Raw genomic sequence first — 13,837 nt, forward strand, 5'->3', positions numbered from 1 at the left:
CGTCCATCTGACAGACGCTAAACTAGGTGTCCCATCTTCCAGCATTAGTTGGACATTAAAGAAGTCATGGTGTCTTTCGTGAAGAGAAGGTGAGCTATTGCTGGCACTTAATCATGGAGATGCAATGACCGATTAATTATTGCAAGTACTGCACTATAAAACCTGTATAATTGAGTGTTTAAGAATGAATGATTTACTGGGGAGGGATAAAATGTCATTCAGGCCACCCTGTAGATGTAACTGGTCATTGCACTGATGACTCTTTTCTCCTCTCCACCAACCAAACTGTTGTGGATTTCTTCTAAACAATTCAAACTTGGATCCTACATCTCCAACTTTGCTCAACAGGTCTATATAGGGTGGCCATAAAGTTTAGAAACATTATCTATGTCATTCTGTTACAGTTTGAAGATGTCCTTGACGAAAGACGAACGCGTTGAGGTGATACTGCTGATTGAACGAGAGGGCTGGTCATATCGATGGATAGCAATTAATGCCTGCACTTAACGGGCTAGGGGAAGGTCACCCGGAGTGGTTCCAACAGGATGGCACACCACCCTATTACGCCAGAGTGGTGAAGGAAGGGTTGGATGATAATTTACTGAATGGATTGGACGACGTTTTTTGCACAGTGCATTGAACTCTGCATTTCTCATGAGGGACAACACATTGAACAGGTCAGGTAATGTCATTGAACACATCATGTATTGTAATGTAATGTCAATAAACCAAGAAAGAGGTGGGTGCCGAACGCCGGTGGAAAGAGGTGGGTGCCGAATGCCGGTGGAAAGAGGTGGGTGCCGAACGCCGGTGGAAAGAGGTGGGTGCCGAACGCCAGTGGAAAGAGGTGGGTGCCAAACGCCAGTGGAAAGAGGTGGGTGCCGAACGCCAGTGGAAAGAGGTGGGTGCCGAACGCCGGTGGAAAGAAGTGGGTGCCGAACGCCGGTGGAAAGAGGTGGGTGCCGAATGCCGGTGGAAAGAGGTGGGTGCCGAATGCCGGTGGAAAGAGGTGGGTGCCGAACGCCGGTGGAAAGAGGTGGGTGCCGAACGCCGGTGGAAAGAGGTGGGTGCCGAACGCCGGTGGAAAGAGGTGGGTGCCGAACGCCAGTGGAAAGAGGTGGGTGCCGAACGCCAGTGGAAAGAGGTGGGTGCCGAACGCCGGTGGAAAGAGGTGGGTGCCGAACGCCAGTGGAAAGAGGTGGGTGCCGAACGCCAGTGGAAAGAGGTGGGTGCTGAACGCCAGTGGAAAGAGGTGGGTGCCGAACGCCTGTGGAAAGAGGTGGGTGAGGAAAATGATCCACAGCCGTATTTGACCGTCAGAATAACTGCTCAGGAAGAAGCCCGCGATATGCTTAATCAAATGTGCTGCAAGTCCAAGAGGTAAGTAAATCGTCCACCTCCAAGCCAATGTGTCCTGATGGAAAGGGGGTAGATGAGCCTCTGTTGGGCTCACGGCTATCTCACGTGCATGAACGTGTCTGGCGGAGAGAGAAAAAGGCCATCCCATAAGAAAGGAAAATCGATTGTAGACCCTTCTCAACGCATCAAAGTTAGAATCCCACCAGACATGGGGATGAGTCTATCCTGGACATGCATTTAGGGAATTAACTGTCTGAGGATCTATGTTTGTTTGCATGTGTCAGATCAGAGTCTGAAATCTGTAACAATATATTGTTACGAGCATTAGTTTTTACGAGGAGAAACGAGGATTAACCCCCTCATAATACACTCGGTACCCGTGGCCGTAACAAGCAAACAAACAATATATGTTGGAATTTGTACCCTTTCTTATTAGCTTTGCTTGTTCCCAACTTTTTTTTTGTATTGCTAGTTTTTAAAGGCTTGTTGTTAATCAAATATACTCTTGCTGGCTGCTTAGAAAAGAGAACATTGGAACAGTGTGTGCAAAAGATAAAATGTGGTTAACCTTGAGTGATCCAGAGGAACGCTGTGCGAGCAGCATTAGGGAGTAACTTTACTTACTCTTTATCTATGCATGATTCACAATTGCTGAACGAAATGAGACAGCTGCTCTCAGCTGGACTTGGATTGAAAGGAAGGACAATTGCGAGATAAGCATTTGTCCGAAAATAAAACCGACTATATAAGAGAGTGATATAACCGACTATGGTAGATGGGCACTCTCCGGACTTCCTCAATTACATGATTGGTGTTTCTGGTGGTTTGATGCTCTCCGTGTACACGTATGATAGATAAACAGTTTTCTCTCAAGTACATCGACGTCTTCATACCTCAACAGAGAGGGTGATCGACGCTCCAACAATTGGCGCAGCGGGCAGGGGCGAGACAAGTGGAGGAGAGGTGGGGATGGATCCTTGGTGACCAAAGAGAAAAAGCTGGTGCCGGTGACCAAAAGAATAAGGTAAGCCTTTGTGCTGGGGAGTTTAAATTCGATACTTTCTTTCTCACCCCAGGTTTCACCCATCCCTGCCTCTGCCCTTGTCCTCGCCCAAGAACCGGTAAAGATAAGTGTGGGGAGAGAATAGTTTATTGTTTATCAAGGGGTAGGTAACTTAAGGTCCTGAACACGGAGTTTGAGGGCCGAGGCTGCCGAACCAGACACAAGAACAACTCCAGGAGGGGTTCAGCAAGATGATGGGAAATAAATCAGGAAAACAAGAGAAGAACGAACCTCCTCGGGACACACCTGCTTACCAAATGTTTAAGTTACATGGGATGGTAGCAGTGGAACAAAATGATTGCTGGGCGAAATGGACGCTTAAGGACGACTTACCGTGGCCAAATGGCAGGTCGTTTGAACTGCCGGTAGTGCAGAATCTGCGGGAAGTGTTGATGAGACGCCATAAACCGTCCATGAAGGAAACGCCAGTAAACTGGCTGGCGTTCGGAATATGACAGGAGGAAGCAATTAAAAGATCAAGTACAGCCAAGCAAGCAACATTGGCGGGTAAAGTGCTAAAGCTTCAGTCAACTCAAAGGTGCGGAGCGGAAAACTAAGGATGCGGCTGCATCAGCACATGCACCGAGCTAAATAAGAGGATATGGCTCGTCAACTGCCCCGGTGTCTGCAGCACCGGGGCAGGGGTACTCTAACATCGGGATAGTACCATTAACACCATAACCCCCAGCGTACCAACCGCTGGGACTATCTCAGCCAGTTACACAATATCAGCTGTTTAACCCGTCGACTGGGCGACCATATGGGTCCATTTATACCACGATCCCAGGTAAGGATTATGATGACATATGTGTGGGGGAAAGTGGAATAGCTCGGGGAGCGGCGGCCGCCGCACCGATGTATCCCATGCAAGAAATTGTTCCAGCCACGCAAGCAATACAAGCGGCGGAAGGGGTTCAAGCTGGAGGCCCACAAGCCACTGTCTTGGTATATCAACCGTTTAAGGAACATGAATTGAGATCAATGCGTGACCGAGTTATGGAATGTCGAAATGAACCGCAAACAGTTCGTGATTTGATTGCCCAATGGATGGTATCACACCAATGTACACACTGGGATATTGGCATTGTATGCCAGGCGATTCTCTCGCCTATAGTGTGGAGAGAGGCCAGGAGGGAAGCAGAGTGGCCAGCCGAGGAGGGGGCAACGTGGACAGAGCAGGAAAGAGAGGGAGCTAGAGATAGGCTATATGATGCTATCCAACGTGCGCTGAAGCCCCCAACTTTGGATTGGTGTAGAGCGTTTGCTATTCAGCAAAAGCCGAGAGAAAGAGCTGGGGAGTTTAAACATCGGCTAATATAAGGGTTCCTAGCACATGGGGGAGTTCCAACAGAGGGAGAAATTCCCCAAAGGTTGTTGACTAACTTCCTAATGGAAGGCTTGAGCCCACACCTGAAAAAGCAATTAAAATATGTGATGCTCGGGTGGCAGGCGCAAACCCCTGAAGCTATATGCACTGCGGCTGCCCAATGTGCGGCGAGACATGAGGAGAAGGCAGAGAAGGGAGTAAAGATCAAGGAAGAAGTGTTTCAGATGGTATTGCAGGATAAGGTGAGAGAATCACTGGACCCTCCCTTTCGTCCTCGGAGACCTGCAATTTCAGATGAGGAGGAATCTGATTCGGAAGAGGATGAGGGCCAACAACAATCATTTCTTGAGAGGGAAAGACCACCTCCAAGACCCCGCAAACGATTGGTTTGGAGACCCCAGAAGAGATCGCAGAACAAGTTTAACAGAACAAGTCGACATGTTTACCAAATGGGTAGAGGCATACCCAGGTGCAAAGGCAGATGCTGTCACTGTGGTAAAGCACTTGTTGAAAAGTTTCTTCTGTCAATTTGGCATCCCTTACAAGACATCACATGATCAAGGGGGACACTTTACAGGGGAAGTGACACAAGCAGCATGTAAGGCATTGGGAATTAAACAAGCGTTTCATTGTGTTTATCACCCACAATCAGCAGGCACTGTGGAAAGGCAGGATGGAATTCTGAAGAATAAATTGGCAAAGATAACAGAAACAGGGTTAAAGTGACCGTATGCATTACCTTTGGCATTAATGAGCATACGGTCTACCATAAACCGAAAATCAGGGTTATCTCCTCACGAAATACTAATGGGAAGGCTGATGTGGCTGCCTGTAACCGCTCCCACCAATAAGAATAAGCTCGACATTGCAATGAAGGATGAAAACTTGCTGACATTTTGCAAGTTTGCAAAACAGCTTTCCAACATTGCTCGAGCGATACATACGAGGGTGAAAGAGGCGCTGCCGGAACTAGCGGAGGAGTCATACCATACCTTCCAGCCGGGAGACTACGTGCTGGTAAAACACTTCACGAGGAAAACAGCCTTGGAACCCCGGTGGAAAGGACCATTTCAGGTATTGCTGACCACCCAAACCGCTGTAACGTGTGAAGGTAAACCTGCTTGGATACACTCCTCACACTGCAAACTTGCCTTCCCGACAGAATAGGAGTGTGCGTTAGGATGAATGTGTCACAGCAAATTCTAATTGCTCTAATTGCCTTTTGGATAGGAAGTTGGGAAGTGGAAGGGCAAATTGACTATTGGTCAATCGAACAGAGAGGGAAAAGAGCAATTGAGAACCATGCTGAGCATTTGCACGAATTGGGAATACATGGGATAAATACGTTCTTACTCCTGTCACACAGGTATGCAACGTTGAGTTATAAGACTAAGTGTTGGGTAAGTGCCCGCCTCCCACACTCCTCAAAAAAAAGGTTTGCCATTATCTGCGATCCCATTTGAGGAAATAGATTATTGGGAAGCTGCTTGGTACCACAACTATAATTTGACTAAAAACAGTGCAGAGTTATGCACGGATTTTACAGGTGCATGGTACCCTCCTTACAACTTAAAGAAGAGACCTCCATATTTCAGGATTGCGTAAAAACAAGCTGGGTTCCTTTGCCTTACTTGGACAAATCCTAGCAGCAAATTTCATGCAGGGAATTCTACCTGTAACTCATCTATAGAGGTAAATGACATGAACGACAACTGAAAGGGTGACAATGGAACATATCCTAAGGTCGCATCCAACGGCACATATTTTGTATGCGGGTTTAGAGCCTATCCTCGGTTGCCACACAATTGGACCAGGTCTTTTTACCTGGCCTATGTCGTGCCACATATGCGTTTGATCACTGGCCCATTATCTAAGGTAAATCAGCAATGACGTAAGAGGAGCATATCAAATGGGGAATATGCAGCAATGATAATTCCCCCCCCCCGATATGGGGCCTGGGTAGCAGGGAGAGAACTTATTAAAATGGCAGCATCATTAGAAGTGATGGGAAATGAAACTGCTGATGGCTTTGATAAGGTTAATGCAGAGATGGTAGCATTAAAGACAATGACAATGCAAAAATAGAGTGGCTTTTGACATGATTCTAGCTCAAAAAGGAGGAACTTGTGATGTGATTGGTAAAGACTGTTGAACGTATTGTTACAGATTCTCGCCCGCCAGCGTGCGCGCGACCGTGTTTAACCAATAGCGGCCGCTTCGCCCACCGAACGGACAATCCAGTCGCGGCTTTCCGGATCAACGCTGAAAACCAGCCACGGGTGTGTTTTTAACCACACCACAACCTTGTCCGCACTCTACCCGCGCTACAGGGCATGATCGCCAAATCTTCGATTTACCTAATTATTCGTGCGGGTAGATTACTGAGAGATTGTAACTCAACGGGGCCGCTTGGAAACGAGTCGCTTAAGCAGCTCACTTCCTTTTGGGATAACTGAGCGGGGTATTATTGCGCAGTCCCGTTGGACCCGATCACTTTACCGGCTATTTAAAATCCAGCTATATTCCGAGTGCAAGATGGCAGCTCAATTAAGGGAAGAGGACGCAACGAATGGGTTAACATTTGAACAAGCACATTTATTTACAAAGCACACGTAAACAATGATGCAGTCATGCAGGTATGTAATTATGCAAGGCCGAACACGCACACAAGTATACAACCAACAAAAGTAATGCAAAAGAGCTACTACTGTCTATCTATTATGTACAGTCACTTATACAGTTCTACTTGCGGACATGGCGCCACAACATTCATTCAAAAGCAAGGAAAAAACCCCAGGAAAGACGAGGGGTAGACTGGGCCTCTTTGGGTCTTTATTGCACGGAGCCGTGTAGACCGCAGAGGCTCCGCGAGGCCGCGCTGGTTACCTTCACCTCGCTGGGGCGACCCGCGACGTCCCGTCCCTACGGCAGCTGTCGTGACCGCGGTCCGGCCCAGGCCTCATCTGACGGCCTGGTGATTCAGGCCCAGCCAGCAACGCCTCAGAGGAACGAACGGGCCTTATGCTCTTTCAGAGTTGATGCTCTCTTTAAGAGCCCGTCCGTCCCTCGCGCTGCTCAGACTGTCCCAAAGCCCGATCACCTCGGACCGTTCGCTGCTGGCTGGCAACCTCTCCACGTCCTACACGAACGCGCCATTATGCGTGGCACGGCCGGTCTGCTGTACTCCCCGCTCCGTCTCCTCGGCGAACCTGGACTTCCACTGCCCTCCACTGGACTCGAACTCCGCTCCTCACACCGCTCCAAACCCCGACCGACTCGACTGCCTTGGCGCCCTGCGCGCCTTTTTATAGGGTTCGTGAGGCGAGATCTGATCTCCGCACTTTCACCTCTGACCCCCACTGGCTCCGCCCCTCTCGCTCTCCTGATTCGAATTCCGAGGCGAAGCCTGGAGCGAGTCGACGTAGTTGAGATCATCGATGCTGAAGGAAGAGCGGACGTGGTAGAAATCACCGTTTCTCACAACGATAGTGGGCGGCTTAGCCCAAATATTCAAAAGAATTGTGCATTTTGTGATACAAGCACCAAATTTGGCACAAATGTACATTAATATGTTGCGAACATTTTCAGATATTGGGCCACTTGAAATTCTCTCTTTATGTCTGCCATATTGGATTTCAAAATGGCCACCACTTGAAATCTACATTTGCTATTATCTCTGGACATAATGCAGCTATTGACTTGATTCTGGTATCTAAATGTATGTTTTTGGGGGCAAGGAATCCAATGGTAGTGGCCATGATCCGGCACTCACACATGATCCCACACAGTGGCCATGATCCGGCACTCAATGGACGTCGTGAAGAATGCTGTGGAACACCTGAATCCTGGACAGACACCAGTGGTCACCGTTGATCAGCCACTGTTTGCTTTGGCCAAGCAGATACAGTGGAAGTGGCCAGAGAGCTATGGTGAAGACCAGATAGTGGTGATGTTTGGTGGCCTCCACATAGAGATGGCGGCACTGAGGACACTGGGGGACTGGCTGAAAGGGAGTGGTTGGGTGCAAGCACTTGTGCAAGCCGAGATTGCGACAGCAGGGACAGCAGACTCATTCCTGCGAGCATCACATGTCTTGCGCACAAGAAGAGTACATCAAGTGACTGCAGCAGCACTGTACATCCTGCAACACCGTGCCTACAACCACTATTGTCTGGGAGAAACCAGGGATGCAGAGGACCTTCCGGAGTTTGAAGACTGGTGTTGCCAGAGAGGAGAAGACATCCCCCAGTTTCACTACTGGGCAACCGTGCTGGAACTAGAACTGTTGGTTCTAGTGTATGTGCATTCTCTCAGGCAGAGATCGTTAATGATGTACCTTGATGCTCTGACAGAGCTGGTCCCCTGGTTCCATGCACTGGATCACACCCACTATGTTAGGTGGATACCAGTGCACCTGAAGGACATGGCCGAACTCACCATCAAACACCTAGATGTAGCCAGGAAATTCAGGGAAAGCCACTTCACCGTTCAGAAAACACAGAGGGTGTTCTCTTCAATCCCGATTGACCAGGCACATGAGCAGAAAAATGCCTGCATCAAAGGAGACTGTGGAGCAGTTGGGCTCACTGACAACCCTAGTGCCCTACGTCGCTGGATGGTTGCGGGACCAGAAGTTGCCAGGGTGATCGAAGAATTCCAGGATGGGAACCAACACTGGAGACGGCAAACAGCAGACACACGTCATCATGATCAGACGCCAAGTGTACAGGCCTCATTTGTGAAAGATGTTCGCTCTCTCGTCGGTGTCATAGAGGAGATGGGCAACCCATTCGAGGAGGAGAGTCAGGATGTAGTCAAACTGGACACAAAGGAGATCGCAGATCCTGCTGCTGTGGAGACCGTGATGAATGCCAAGAGGATTGGCCAAGAGCAGTTCGAGGCTTTCACCAGAGAGTGTCTGTTGGACAGAACAAAGGCAGTGGACGCACCCATTCCTCATAACAAGCTGAAGGTGTTCAGCATTTCCACTCCAAGAAGCCAGAGCATAGGTCAGCAACAGCTCGCCTCCATCAAGAATGACCGTGAACTCTTCGCACGCCTGTACATTGGCTGCCAGACGAGGGATGGAAACCTTGAGGAGTTCTTTTGTCAAGAGAATCAGGCATGTCCTCCTGCATTGTCTGGCGGTGGAAGCCTCTGCACTGGTACCAAGAGTAATCTCCTCACATGCTTGGAAGAAGTCTCCGACGCAAAGACAGAGACTCCTGTCACGACCTGTATTGTGCTTGATGGAGCAGCCATCGTCCAGATGCTGAAGCCGGCTGCATCAAAGACCTTTGAAGAGGATGCACAACAGATCTTCATCCCATATATGTCCACGAAGCTGCAAACAGTGTCACGCCTGGATCTGGTCTGGTATACTTCCCTTGCTGATTCACTGAAAGGTAGTACACGTGCAAAGCGGGAACAAGGTGTGCGGAGATGTGTGGTGGCTGCCGCAGCCATACCAGGAAACTGGCAGAACTTCCTACGAGTGGACAGCAACAAGACCGAGCTGTTCAGGTTCCTCTCAGCAGCTCTCATGGAATGGTTTGACCAGGAGGACAAGCAACTCGTCATTACTGATGGAGAGGCAGTGCTCAGCAAGCCATTACTGCCAGATCTGACCTCACTCGCCACATGTAACCATGAAGAAGCTGACAGTCGGATGTTGCTGCATGCATCTCACGCAGTCCAGCATGGACACAATGCAATACTCATCCGGACTGTAGACACCGATGTTGTGGTGCTGGCAGTGTCCCTGGCACAGGAGTTGCAACCAGAAGACAAACTGTGGCTGGCATTCGGAACAGGCCAGGGTTTCCGATACCTAGCAGCACACGAAATAGCAGCTGGATTGGGACGAGAGAAGGCTCATGCACTGCCAATGTTCCCCGCTCTAACTGGATGCGACACTGTGTCTAGTTTTCATAGACATGGCAAGAAGACTGCGTGGGCAGTCTGGACGGTACTGCCAGAACTCACTGAGGCGCTGCTGCTGCTGTCCTCTGCACCTCGTGACATACCAGACGATGCAATGCGCATCATCGAGAGGTTCGTGATCCTGTTGTATGATCGAACCAGCAAATGCACAGACATTGACAAGGCCAGGAGGAAACTCTTCGCGAGGAAGAACAATGTGCAGCTCATCCCTCCAACGAAGGCAGCTCTGGAGGAACATGTCAAGAGGGCAGTGTATCAAGGTGGACATGTGTGGGGTCAGATACTGCTGCCAGCACCAGAGCTCCCTCCACCAACCAACTGGGGTTGGTCAAGGACTGGAGAAGGACAATACACACCTTACTGGACCAGGCTAACTGAGGTAGCTCACAGCTGCATTGAGCTGGTTTCTTGCAAGTGCAAGAAAGGGTGTGTGAGGCGCTGCAAGTGCAAAAAAGGCTGCCCTTCAGTGCACAGCCCTCTGAGTGTGTGAAGGGGACTGCACATGACGATGAGTCAACAACATACATGTACTTGTTAACATGACACTGTTTATGTACACGTATCTTCAGTACCGGTATATACCTAGCCTCAGATACCAGTACACTGAGCCTCAAATACTAGACCATGTAGCATGTCAGTATTATACCCAAGACATTTACAGAACTAAGACATTCTTTTCAAAGTATTGTGTTGAATCCAATATTTGCCTTGATAATTTCCAAATAAAATTATATAACAGACTGTGATAGATAATATTAAGTTGAAAATGGTACCATTGGATTCCTTGCCCCCAAAAAACATACATTTAGATACCAGAATCAAGTCAATAGCTGCATTACGTCCAGAGATAATAGCAAATGTAGATTTCAAGTGGCGGCCATTTTGAAATCCAATATGGCGGACATAAAGAGAGAATTTCAAGTGGCCCAATATCTGAAAATGTTCGCAACATATTAATGTACATTTGTGCCAAATTTGGTGCTTGTATCACAAAATGCACAACAGGTTTGCTATGCTGCTACACTACGAGGAAACCCCCGCGTCTGTTTGCAACGATCTCGCCGTTGCCAGCGCAAAGATGGCGGCATCCGCGGAGTTGAAGGTGAAACGATGTTGTTTCGTTGTTGGGTATTGGGAGAGATGCGGTTAAGGAGATGGTGGCTGTGGTTGGTGCTGTGGAGAAGGTGGTTGTGTGAAGGCGGTGGTGGAGAAGGTGTTGGTGGTGGCAGTGGTTGTTGTGAAGCAGTTGAGGTGGTGGGTGTGAAGCGGTTGGTCCAAAATAACGATAGTAAAAGAAAAACGGCTAACTGAAGATTCATAGCCCTGTTCCACGAATAATTCCCTTAGACATCGGTGGGGAAATCTATCTGAACACAGACTTATCGGCATAACTGATCTAAGGACCTATATGGTGCTCTGCGAATTTCCACAGCCGTAACAGTATATTCCAGATAATTCAGACAAAATCCATGACCTAGCAGGACACATAAGAAATAAGGCTGCAAACTATAATGATTATAATCCAGGATGGAAGATCGGAGCATGGTTGCAGGGATTGTTTGCAGGTTCGGGAGGAACCATTCTCAGGTTCTTCCTGACAGGATTGGCTGTGTTGATTGGAATAATCATTATATTGTCCATAATCAAAGCAGCCATTATGGCTGGCTTGCGAAAGTGTGTTACAGGATGGCATCCAGAGTCAACACCCAAGAAGCCAAAAAACAAAGCCCGAACCCGAGATGACACTTTTAGCTGGAGCTAGGGAAAGGGACTTTCCAATAAAAGGGGCAATCTCCCCACACCACCCACAACCACTATTGTACACCCCCACCCCCTACCCTTGCTCCCGATGTATCACCTGCTTGTAATATGTATACCTTTGTGCACCAGGCACCTGTGATTAAAGAAGAGGAACTTATTCAATTGATTGCAGCAGCTAAACACGAGAATGACATTACATGTGCATGTAATGTTTGGAAAGCAAGATGAAAATGCAAATGTGGATGTAGACCTAGATGCTGCAGATTCTGGAATAAATGTTAAAATAGAACTGGAAATGGATGTGTATCAGTTAAGTACGAGTTCAGACTCAGACCTTGAACCTGAACAGTTTTTGGATGGTGATTTTACTGAGTGACTTGTTAAATCGGGGGTTGGCATGTGATTCCATATTTGGTGGGGCAGGTAATTTTCCCTGGGTTATAGGGGTGCAGGGGGAGCCTTTCGACCACCATGGAGACCATCTGGAGCTGCCGTGAAGGATGGAACTCCTCCCTGGGGGTGGTCTGTCTGCGCCAGCTGGGAAATCTGCCAGCCTGAATTAAGAAGATGCTTGATTGTGATTTAATAAAACATTGTTTCTTAAAATAACAATAGGAGGGAATGTTGGGATGCCAACCTTTTTTATTTCTTCCCAACTACCTTCACTGGCAGTTAATTAAAACTAGCCGAAACCCCGTCACAGACGGATACCGTTCATTCAACCACCCTCACCATCTCACCCACACTCGAGGGACATGGACTGGACAGGGCGTGCTTGCCCCCGCCCATTCATCCCCGCCCCATTTCCCACCGTCTCCCGCTTTCAATTTGCTTACCCCCGCCCAAAAATTTGCTTACCTTGCCCCCCGCCTCTTCACTCCCTGCCCCCGTCTCTTCATCCCCCAACCCCGCCTCTTCACTCCTCGCCCCCGTCTCAAGGAAAAGTGTTTATTCTGCCTCAGAGTTGAAAGTTGACTATTGCCACTATGTGCGTTGCACTCTTACAGGTACGAAGTTTCTTTCAGTCCAGGTCACAGTACCGAGAAAAACGTGACGCGAACGCGAGGAGCACAAAATTGGTCCATCAGTATTAATATATAGAAGATACAATGTTTCTTGTTACATTTTTTGTGTCAAATTCACATTCTGAGGTAGTCAGCACGTGCAGAAGAGGGTTTTACATTGCAGACGCTATTTTCGAGGAGTGGAATTACACCTCTCAGCAGTAACGGTCTGTCGACGACAGACGTAATGACGTCAGCGAATGACCGATGATGTCATGACGTCCTGACACCTCTCGGCGGTGACATCACACGTCGCCATGTAAACGAATGTAAAACGAAAAGTGTTTATTCTGCTTCAGAGTTGAAAATTGACTATTGCCACTATGTGCGATGCACTCCTACAGGTACGAAGTTTCTTTCAGTCCAGGTCACAGTACCGAGAAAAACATGACGAGACCGCTAGGAGGAGCACAAATTGGTCCTTCAGTATTAATATATAGATATATTCCTGCTTGCTGTTCCAAAGGAATATTGGGTAAAGAGATAACAAATATGGTCAACCTTGCGTGATTCACAGGAACATTGTGTAACTGGATCTGGGAGTAACTTCACTTCCTCTTTATCTTGCTTAATACACATTTGTTGAAGGACATAAGCCAGTTGGTAAAACAGCTGGTCCTGGGATGACAGGAAGGATGATTGTGTAATGAAATTTGTTGGAGATAAACCGTGTGTATAAGTGAGCGACTCGACCATTAGAGCAGGGCACTCTCTGGGTTACCTCAATTGCTAATTGGTGTTCCTTGTGTTTCCTGCTCTCCATGCGGCCGCATGTATTGATAAATAATAGACAATTTTCTCTCAAGTACATCGACGTCTTCATGCCTTAGTAAAGGGTGATCGACGCCCCGATATATATATATATATATATATATATATATATATATATATATATATATATATATATATATATATATATATATATATATATATATATATATATATATATATATATATATAGCCATGCGCCGCTTAATGACGTTCCGGGCAACGACGGATCGCATATACGATGGATCTGCCAGCTCTGAAAATGAAAAAAAAAAAGAAAAAAAAATGTAACTGAAAAATTCCTATCGCTGAGTGATATAGCCTCGTATAAAAATAACACATACAATTATGTACACTATACAGTACATAATACCTCATAATGATAAACGACAGTGTGGCCCTGTTATAATGCGATCGTTGAGGTCCATAAAATGTCATCGCGAAAAAAAACAGGATCGTGCTAAATTGGGATTCAAGGAAATCAGCTTTCAAACGGAACCAATGTTTGCACGTTTACCTTCTAGCAAGTAAATTACCTTTGAATTGAAGAAT

Source organism: Eptatretus burgeri, chromosome 6 (genome assembly GCF_056783735.1).
Source record: "Eptatretus burgeri isolate ZD-2024b chromosome 6, Ebu_testis_v1, whole genome shotgun sequence".
In the NCBI taxonomy this organism is placed as follows: Eukaryota; Metazoa; Chordata; class Myxini; order Myxiniformes; family Myxinidae; genus Eptatretus; species Eptatretus burgeri.